The following is a 10,201-nucleotide window of genomic DNA, read 5'->3' on the forward strand; positions in this document are numbered from 1 at the left end:
TAGGATGAAAAATGAAAATGTATAATGAGTACTGATAATTGATGCCATATGAATCTTTAAAACTGTTTAGTTGCTCATCCCTGGCTATATGGACCAGTTAATTGTATTTTCCCTTGTAAAAATTTGCATATGTTAAACTGTTCAGCATGTTTACTCGATCATGTTTAGGGGAGGTTATTAGTAGGAATTGGTTGTGGACTTATTGGGTAACCATTATTACTCACCCTTTACTTCTATTTTTTTTAATTTCAGAGCTTGCAGTCGGAGAAGTAGTCATAAAGCAGTCGAGTGAGGATCATTTGGTGGGTCATACTGACGATCAGGATCCGTTATCCGATGAGCATTGAGGCGACATCCATTAGGAGTCTGTTCGTCCCAAGAGATGTATATAGTTTTGGGGTTGAGTAATTAGATTCACGTTAGAGTGGAAGTTTCTTTTTGTAATCATGTATATTGTAAACTTTCGCACTCTGATCTGATTACATATTAGATATATTTAGTCTTCCGCTGTTATCTAGTGTTTGTATTTTTCTGATGTACAGGATTTGTTAAATTTTGGATTATCAGGTTTTTGAGTTCCGTGGAACACTAACATAAACAGAGAGAGCCATGCCCAAATTTCGAGGTGCCAAATAGTACCTTGGGATTTGACCTTAGGATTTGTGTTAGTGTTCGGCGGGACGTCACAGAAAAAGTAAATGACACCATTCTATATATAACGATGTTTCAAGATACACAAGATGTAGAAGAGAATAAACTGTGAATATAGTAGAATTTGATCAGAGTTGCAAAGGTGAAAATATATAGGATTATAAAAAATTTCTCACTCTAACATAGACCTAGCACTCGGCCCCAAAAAGAACATATACCTTTCTTAGAACAAACATACTCCTAGTAGAAGTAGTCATGATGCTTATCGGGTAACGGACTTGGGCCGTTGGTATGACACACTAGATAATCCTCACTAGACGGCTCTACGACTAGTTCTTCGACTGCAGGTTTTGAAGCTAAAAAAAAACATGAAGTAAAGGGTGAGTAACAATAGTTACCTAGTACGTCCACAAACAGCCCCTACTAATAACCTCACCTAACATGTACAAATAAGCATACTGAAGCATTTCAATATATGCAAGTTTTACTATTAAAACTACGATTAACTGGTACGTATAGTCAGGGATGAGCAACTAAACAATTTTAAATATTCACATGGCATCAATCATCTGTACTCACTATACATTTTCATTTTTGTTATACAACTATGGTCTATCACATTGAAATAACAAGCATGCTTTGAAGTTTATAATTCAAAATATAACAACAGATACATAATACAGAATAGTGTAATAGTGGAATTAGAGAGTTGGAATTCATGACTGGATTGCTCCCAGTCGGGACATGATGTTACAACATAAATCTGACTTTTAGTTCCTGATTTGGTGGCCGGTCGCTGCTCTTACCATACTAATGACCATTTTTCCGCCTTAGGTGGGCCGTTTGACGTGATCGTAAGCAATAGGTCTATTTTTGATGTGTCAGAACGTTCGACTACTAGTAGATTGTTAGTGATCATTGATTAATCATATTCGTCTATGCCTATCAAGCGTGCATGTGATTCCCAAAATAAACATTCCATTCATATACGAGCACCTTTACAATACACGTTCACTGGTAAAGATAGAAGGGAACGGATCTGGATTCCAGTTGTGACTCCACTCTCATACGCGTCTGTAGACACCCCAGTTTTGTATCCGCCTGATTAATCAACTCGTCAACCCGATCGCAACGATTCCCAATGATAGATGTTTATTCCAATGCTTTATTTTGTTACCAAATATGTTTCAGAAATCTGGATGAAGTATTTCGAACTGACAAAACTGTAGAAACCACACAATGCTAGGAAAATATAACCCCAGAAGATTAGAAATCATTATTTTTTAGACAAAAAGAAGCTTCACGATAAAAATCACTAAAAAATGATCAAGTTATCAAAATACCCCTAACCTTAAAATATCCCTAGAGCCTACATTACTCTTAGGAAAACCTTTTCGAATACATAAAATAACAAATCGAAATCAAATAAATCATTTCACCAATTTTCACAAAATTTGACAAAATTACGAAAATCTCCCTCATAAAATCATGACCATTTCACATAAAAAATTTCATAAATGACACAAACCAATATTTCCATTGAATTCCTTACGAAAAATCGATTCTAAAACATCCTAGAACATAAAAAACCGACTTAAAACGCGAAAAGTCCTCTCCGAGGGTAAAACGATAATTTCACAATTTTTATAATTAAAAATTTTGAAATTAATAAATAAAATATTAAATAATTAAATTGAAACATTAATAAAATTAATTTAAAATTTTAAACTAAAAAAATCGATCAATCAGACTCTCAGGCAAAATTGTTGAGGGTTGCCAAGATATTTCTTCAAGGACCCCTCCATTTGGGGGTCCAAAGAATTAAAGATATAATAGATGGGGGTTCTCCAAAAAATTAAAGTCAATCAAGCAAGACTAAAGTCAAGGTATTAAAGTCAATTAAGTAAGACTAAAGTCAAAATTAAAGTCAATCAAGTAAGACCAAAGTCAAGATATTAAAGTCAATCAAGTAAGATTAAAGTCAAAATCTTAAAATCAATCAAATAAGACCAAAAGTCAAAACCCTAATAGAGTTTTAATTAAATAATAACTCTATTTAATAGAATTCTAAGTAAAATATAACTCTACCTAAAGCAATTCTAATTAAAATATAACTATACTTAAAACAATTCTAATTAAAATACAACTCTACCTAAAACAATTCTAACTAAAATATAACTTTAACTAAAAGAATTCTAATTAAACACTAATTCTATCTAAACAAACGTTTAAAAAAATCTATAAATAAGGCTCCTCACACCCTAATTTCGTATCAAATCATAAACCTTAGGAGAAGTAGGTCAAAAAGCCCCCCTAACCTCCCATAAACCCTAGTTTTGGAGTCCCAACTCCTTACCTAACACCCATACTTTTATTTTAGCGTGAAAAAAACTTAGAAGCCCTTTAAAAACACCCCAAAATCCTTAACAAATTCGAAAAATCCATATCCAAGAAAGAGATACCTTACCTCGGAGATCAGAAATCAGATCTAGAGACAGAACAAAGCAAGGAGTATGGTACAAGGAACAGTTTTATCAGATTTGAGGGAATAGAATCTTTGCGTATCGAAAGTAAAATTTCTTTTATTTTTTATCTAGGTTTTTTGTTAACAATGTAATCTTATTTGGGATAAGTAGAGACCGACATTAGTCGGACGGGGTTGGTACCTAACACCTTCAAACCCTGTAACGTGATCCCCGGACTCAGTTTTTCTTTAGTAGATTAGTTGTTCTTATCCATTTAGAGTCGATATTCGGTTCCTAGACCGTAATAACTAGGTGGAGACTCCCAAACCTCAAGGGTCAAAAGTGGATCCGCGCACCCCGCGGATCGATGGCACTTTCAGCGTCCCATACCACGTAAGAGCTTTATAATCCCTACCGTACATCCTAGGATAGTACACCACTCCAGATTATATGATGTACGATCCCTTCAGGCACTCAGAGACTCTTTAACAGTTCACAAAATAGCTACATATATATATATATATATATATATACCATTTTTATTTCAAAATAAAAAAGAAATTAACAAAGCAGGGTTGAGAATGGATATCCAGTTTCTTACCCTGCAACTGTGGCCACCAGACCATGATTTTTAAACTCGGTATCATGTCTCGTCTCGTATACCGAGTCGTTTCGGACGAGTTTTCCGATACGTTTGAGATGTCTCGTGAGATAACTCAAAAAATAAACGTGAGATGTAAAACTCGATAAAAAAAATGACTTTGTGAGTTGGTCTCGTTCAGCTCTGATGCCGAGTTAACTCGGGTGATACGTCTCGGTCTCGGACGAGTTTAAAAACCATGCACCCAGCCTAATATAAACAACAATGTTCGGAGCCTCTGCGTCAACATAAATTTAAATAAACATGCAACCCTTCCATTATCCTTGGATATCCCTTCACCAACCTACATATAACATTCAACATAAACTACAGACATTACCCCTCGGTGTGATTCTGTCATTTTACCGATTCATCCCTTTTCCATTCTATCTTGTTTCTATTTCTTGACTTTTCAAATCAAATATATATTTTTTCAAGCTTGCAAATTCACTTTGATCATTCGATCGAAAAATTATCTAATTTTTGTTAAAATGAGGTCCTAATAGGTATGCAAAGGCAAACTGCCAAAACTGAAAAAATTGGTGAAAATTTGGTTAAGTGTCGGAAACACGATTTTTTGAAGTTGTCGAAATTGAAAACAGGTTTTTGTAAATGAAAATCCTCGACAATATAAGAAGGGCCATGTAATTTTGTAACTTGATTTGAAGTAATGCAAAAGATATAACACGAATTCTTGAAACATTCTCGTCGTGATGAGAATTTTATTTATTTTTTCCTGGCTCATTTAAAAGAGTTACGAGGCCCATAACTAGTCGTTTTGGCATGCTAAAAGCATGAAGAATCCAAAAGAAATATCCAAAAAAAAATTTCAGGCACTTTTTGATTTTTACGGTGGCACCGTGACTATTCACGGTGAAATCGACAGAAACTTAAATTTAGCAAATTTTTCAATTTTTTTTCTTCGTTTCTTCGAATTTTTCACTCATTTTCGATTCTACTAATCCACCCAAGAATTAAATATTCAAAGTACGATAAAATACATCAAACATAACGATTTCTAGCATGAATTTGAAGTAATTTAAGTGACATTTTATAAATTTAAAACATACACAAGTTTCGAAACATCCTTAAAAGCAATTTTCTAAAATCTACGATTATTAATAAGAGTTGAGAGTCCCCTACTTGGTTCGTGGTTGTCAATGGTGATGAACCAACACCAAGGGTCAATGTTCGACGGCTCGAAGTTCCGAAAGTAGTTGAACTCGATGCTAACGGTCGGGTTGGTCGTGAAACCCTTTTAAAAGGTGTTCTTCCTATTTCTAATGAAGATGGACGACTCTTCTTTGATTTGGATGAGATCCTAAGTGGGTATATATGAACTTACTTGCTGATTTTTGTGAGAGAGCAAGAGAAAGAAAGGAAGATGAAGGTTAAATGGGTTGAAGGTATGGAGTTCGTCGATGCCGACAACTTTCTCTCCTTCGTCGATGATCAACTCGGACTCGCTTGCGATAGATCTTGATAGGAAGGGTTGAAATCCTAGGTTTGGAGAATGGGCTGATTCTTTGTGAGTTGGAGAGGAGAAAGTGAATAAAAGAATGAGTTGGTTTTTTTAATAATAAAAGCTGAGGGCATTTTTGTATTTTTCCTTCGTTTCTATTTTCGACAAAATCTTGACCATTCAAACTCAGAAAATGACATATGAGTATTCCATTTCGAATAATTTTTCATTGCGGATCTCATGGTGTAGTTAAAATTTTCTGATTCTTCCTCTATCAAAAATTAACTATTTTGGGTCCCACTTAATACGAAATTTGAGGATTTTATAATTTTCTCATCCGTACTCGAATTTGAACATTCTTACAGGCTAAAGTATATATTTCAATCATTTTAAACCTAATGGTGAAGTCAAAATTCGTTAAAAATGAACGAATTAAAATTTGAGTATTCTACCCTAAGTCTTTCTTTTACAATTTTATCGAAATTCACTTCTAGATTTCCTCGATATACAAATAAAAAACATGGGGTGTTACATTTTCCCCCTAATAAAAATTTCATCCTCGAACTTGAAATCATACCTTATTCTCTGAATAGTTCTGGATACTTAGCCTGCATCTTAATCTTTTTTTCCCACGTGACTTCTTCTATGTTATAGTGCCTCCACAATACCTTGACTAAAGGGATAGATTTTGACCTGAGTTGCTTTACTCTCCTGTCTAGTATCTGTATTGCACCTTCTTCGTAGGATACGTCTTCATCTATCTCTAAATTTTGCAAGTCGACCACGTGTGAAGGGTCTGGTAAGTAATTCTTCAGCATGGACATGTGGAACACATTGTGAACTTGCTCAAGCTATGGGTGTAGAATCAATCGGTATACCACTGAACCTATCCGCTCAACTATCTCGAATGGTCCTACAAATCACGATTTTAATTTTTCCTTCACGCAAAATTTTGAGATCCCTTTTCGAGGCGATACCTTCAAGAACACTTGATCCCCAATTTGAAATTACAAAGGTCTGTGCCGCTTGTCTGCATAGCTTTTCTGTCTACTTTGAGTAGTTTTAGTCTGTCCTGAATAATGTGTACTGTTTCAGTAGTTTCTACAATAATCTCGAGCCCCAATACCGTGGCATCTCCTGTTTCTGCCCAACATATCAGTAATCCACACAGCCTGTCGTATAAAGCCTCGAATGGTGCCATGCCGATACTAGTTTGGAAGCTATTATTATAGGAGAATTCCACTAACGGTAAGTGACGTTTACAACTCCCTCCAAAATCCAAAACACATTCCCGCAACATGTCTTCTAAAATCTGAATTACTCGCTCAGACTGTCCATCAGATTGCGGGTGGAATGCTGTGTTGAAGTTCAATTGAGTACCCATTGCGTTGTGCAGACTCTCCTAGAATCGGGAAGTAAATCTAGGATCCCTGTCTGACACGATAGAAACTGGCACTCCATGTAGTCGTACTATCTCAGCTATGTATATCTGGCTCAGTCTATCGACGCTGAATGAGACTCGGATTGGGATGAAATGCATTGATTTCGTCAGTCGATCCACAATCACCCATATGGTATCCGACGCGTCATTAGCTCTTGGTAATCCCACTATAAAGTCCATGGTCATGTGTTCACATTTCCATTCCGCTATAGGCAATGGTTGGAGCAAGCCTACTGGGTTACGATGTTCTGCCTTGACTTGATGGTAGGTTATGCATCTACTTACATATTCTGCAATTACCTTCTTCAAACCCGAAAATCAGAAATTCCTTCGCAGGTCTCTATACATCTTTGTGCCTCCTGGGTGAATCGAATATCGAGAACGATATGCCTCGCCTAATATGTCGGACCTCAATTGTGAGTCTTGCAGTACCCACATCCTTCCACGAAATTTGAGAACCTTATCTAATCCTTTCGACCAATCCAGGTCGATCAGTTCCCTAACTCTCAGCTCATATTCTTCCACATCTTCATCTATTTTCTAGGCTTCTTTAATTCGTGTTATCAACTTATTTTCAATTTTCAATATACCTAGATACATGTACGGTCTAAACTTTTCCCCTGGAGTCTCAAATACTATTTCTGCGGCTTGTTCAAGTAATTGCTATTCTTTCACCATCATATGAGCTACGGTGTTTCTACTTAACATGTCAGCAACCACATTGACTTTCCTCGAGTGGTACTCAAGGGTAAAGTCGTAGTCCTTGAAGTACTCCATCCAACGTCGTCGTCTCATATTTAATTCTTGCTGCGAGAATATGTACTTGAGGCTCTTATGATTGGAGAATATTTCAAACTTCTCCCCGTATAGATAGTGTTTCCAAATGCCTAGTGTGAACACTATAACGGCTAACTCAAGATCATGGACTGGATAATTCTTTTCGTGATTCTTCAACTTCCTAGATGCGTATGCCACTACTTTCCCAAATTGCATCAATACGGCTCCCAAACCAATCCTAGAAGCATCAGTGAAGATCGTCAAGCCTTCACCCAGAATCGGAGATACTAAAATTGGAACCATCGTCAATCTTTTCTTTAATTCTTGAAATGTAGTCTCACATTTGTAATCCCACTTAAATCGGACATTTTTCTACGTCAGTCTCGTCAACAGTACTACAAGAGTGGAGAATCCCTCAATAAACCTTTTATAGTAGCTGGCCATCCCAAGAAAACTTCTAATATCTGTCATCTTCTTAGGCTGTTTTAACGTCAATACAGCTTCAACCTTGGAGGGGTCTATTGTTATCCCTTCATTGGACACCACGTGTCCTATGAATTTCACTTTCTGGAACCAGAATTCACACTTGTTGAACTTGGCATATAGCTTATACCCACGTAAAATCTGTAATGTGATTCTGAGGTGTTTCTCGTGATCCTTCCTCGACTTAGAGTAAATTAGGATGTCGTCTATGAACACAATGACAAACTTGTCGAGGTGCTCCCAAAATACCCAGTGCATTAGATCATGAATGCTGTCGGTGCATTCGTCAGACCGAAACGCATCACTAGATACTCAAAGTGTCCTAACCTGGTCTGAAATGTAGTCTTCGAAATATTCACTTCCCGAATCCTCAACTAGTGGTACCTAGATAGCAAATCGATCTTAGAGAAGTATTGGGCACCCGCAGTTGGTCAAATAAATCATCGATGTGCGGAAGGGGGTACTTATTCTTGATAGTCACTTGATTTAACCTCCAATAGTCGATACATAATCGGAGTGACCCATCCTTCTTCTTGCTAAACAAAATCGGTATTCCCTAGGGTGAGAAACTCTATCGAATAAACCCCAAGTTAGTAAGCTCATCAATCTGCACTTTCAACTCTCGGGTTTCTATAGGGTCCATTCAGTATGGTGCGATGGAGATAAGCCCTGTGCCTGGTACCAAATGGATAGAAAACTCTATCTCACCACTTGGAGGAAAAATTGGTAATTCGTCTGGAAAAATATCCTCAAATTCCTTGACTACCTCTATCATATTCGGTGAAGTCTTTAGCTCCGCTGCGCTCAAAGTTTCCAACTGGTTGTATATAGAGTCGTTTCTTCTATACTTGGATCCTCGAACCTTGACTTTCAGATATCCTGGCCTTTTAAAGACTATTGACCTCGCGAAACAATCCACGTGGGCATGCTTCTGTACTAGCCAATCCATCCCCAATATGACATCAAAGTCGCAACTATCTAATGTCATAAGGTCGGTACTCATCTCCTAGTCCTCTATCCTAATTATACAGTTTCGACACAATTTCTGGGCTATCTGTCAGTCTCCCAATGGTGTGGATAGGTCTATTACTCGGCTTGTGTCAGAAATCTCAAAGTCTAACAACTGTGCAATCTCAGTGGAATATATGATCTAGAAGAACTTGTATCAAACAAAACTCAAATCTTAACATTGGAAATCAAAATTGTACCTTCTAGCACCTCGTCTGAAACTGGTATCTCCTCCTGAGTCAAATGATACACCCTGCCCTGGGTTCTAGGAATCACCCTTGACTGTGGCTGTGATGAAGGGCAGTTCTTCCTGATATGTCCCGTTTGCCCGCACCCAAAGCATGCCAAAGGTCCCGTTTGTATAGGTCTCTATGGGGTGGGTGGTCTCGAAATCTGTCTGGTTGGTCCCCTTGGCCCTACTAGCCTCACTGGAGTCCCAACTGGTCCATAACTCAACAGCGTAGGAGCTCGATACTGCGGATATGTGGGTCTAAAAGTACTCGGTCTCAAAAGTATTGGCCTCTTGGCCGGATCGGCCCTAGGAGGAAAAGAAGTCTAAGGTCGACTGGCCTGCCCCCTTGAAGTCTATAGCTCCATCTCCTCTCGTTCAACCCTCTGAGCTCGGCTCACTGTGTCTCGATAGCTAGTGGTCTCAATCACTGACATCCTAGCCCTTAGGTAGGGTCGTAGTCCTCTGAAAAATCTACGAACCTTCTGTAGGTCGGTCGTAATGAGCTCAAGTGCATATTGTGATAATCTAGTAAATCTCAGCTCGTAATCGGTAACGGATAGATTGCCTTGTACTAAGCCTGAAAACTCCCGATGCTCAAAACCCACTCCTCGACCTCAGTCGGGTCGGAAGAACCTCAAAACCTAAGTGGCCGTAGTCGCTGGAAGTTCTGTAACCACATCCCCGAATCTGTTTGAGTCTGGGGTAGGGAAGTCATCGTGACACTCAGTGGCACAACATGTGGCTGTGGCTCCTGTGGTGGCTCTTGGGGTGGAATAGGGCCTTTTGTGAAGAAGCCTGATATTCCTTCAACTTAGCCACCTCCTCGGCTAGTCTAGCCTGTGACTCAAGCATCTCCTCCCTAAACTTATTATGGGACTTAGCCATCTGTCCCATACACGACATTAGTTGTGTTATCGGATCGGGGGTCTGATCCGATGCCTGTCCTATCTCTACTACGTCCCGACTTCTCCCTCGGCCTCTACCTTTGCCTTAGCCTCATCTGCTCATCTCGTTTCTGTTCATCAATAGCAAGGCATTTATT

Source organism: Akebia trifoliata, chromosome 8 (assembly GCF_017979445.1).
Source record: "Akebia trifoliata isolate Shusen 1 chromosome 8, ASM1797944v1, whole genome shotgun sequence".
Taxonomy (NCBI): Eukaryota; Viridiplantae; Streptophyta; class Magnoliopsida; order Ranunculales; family Lardizabalaceae; genus Akebia; species Akebia trifoliata.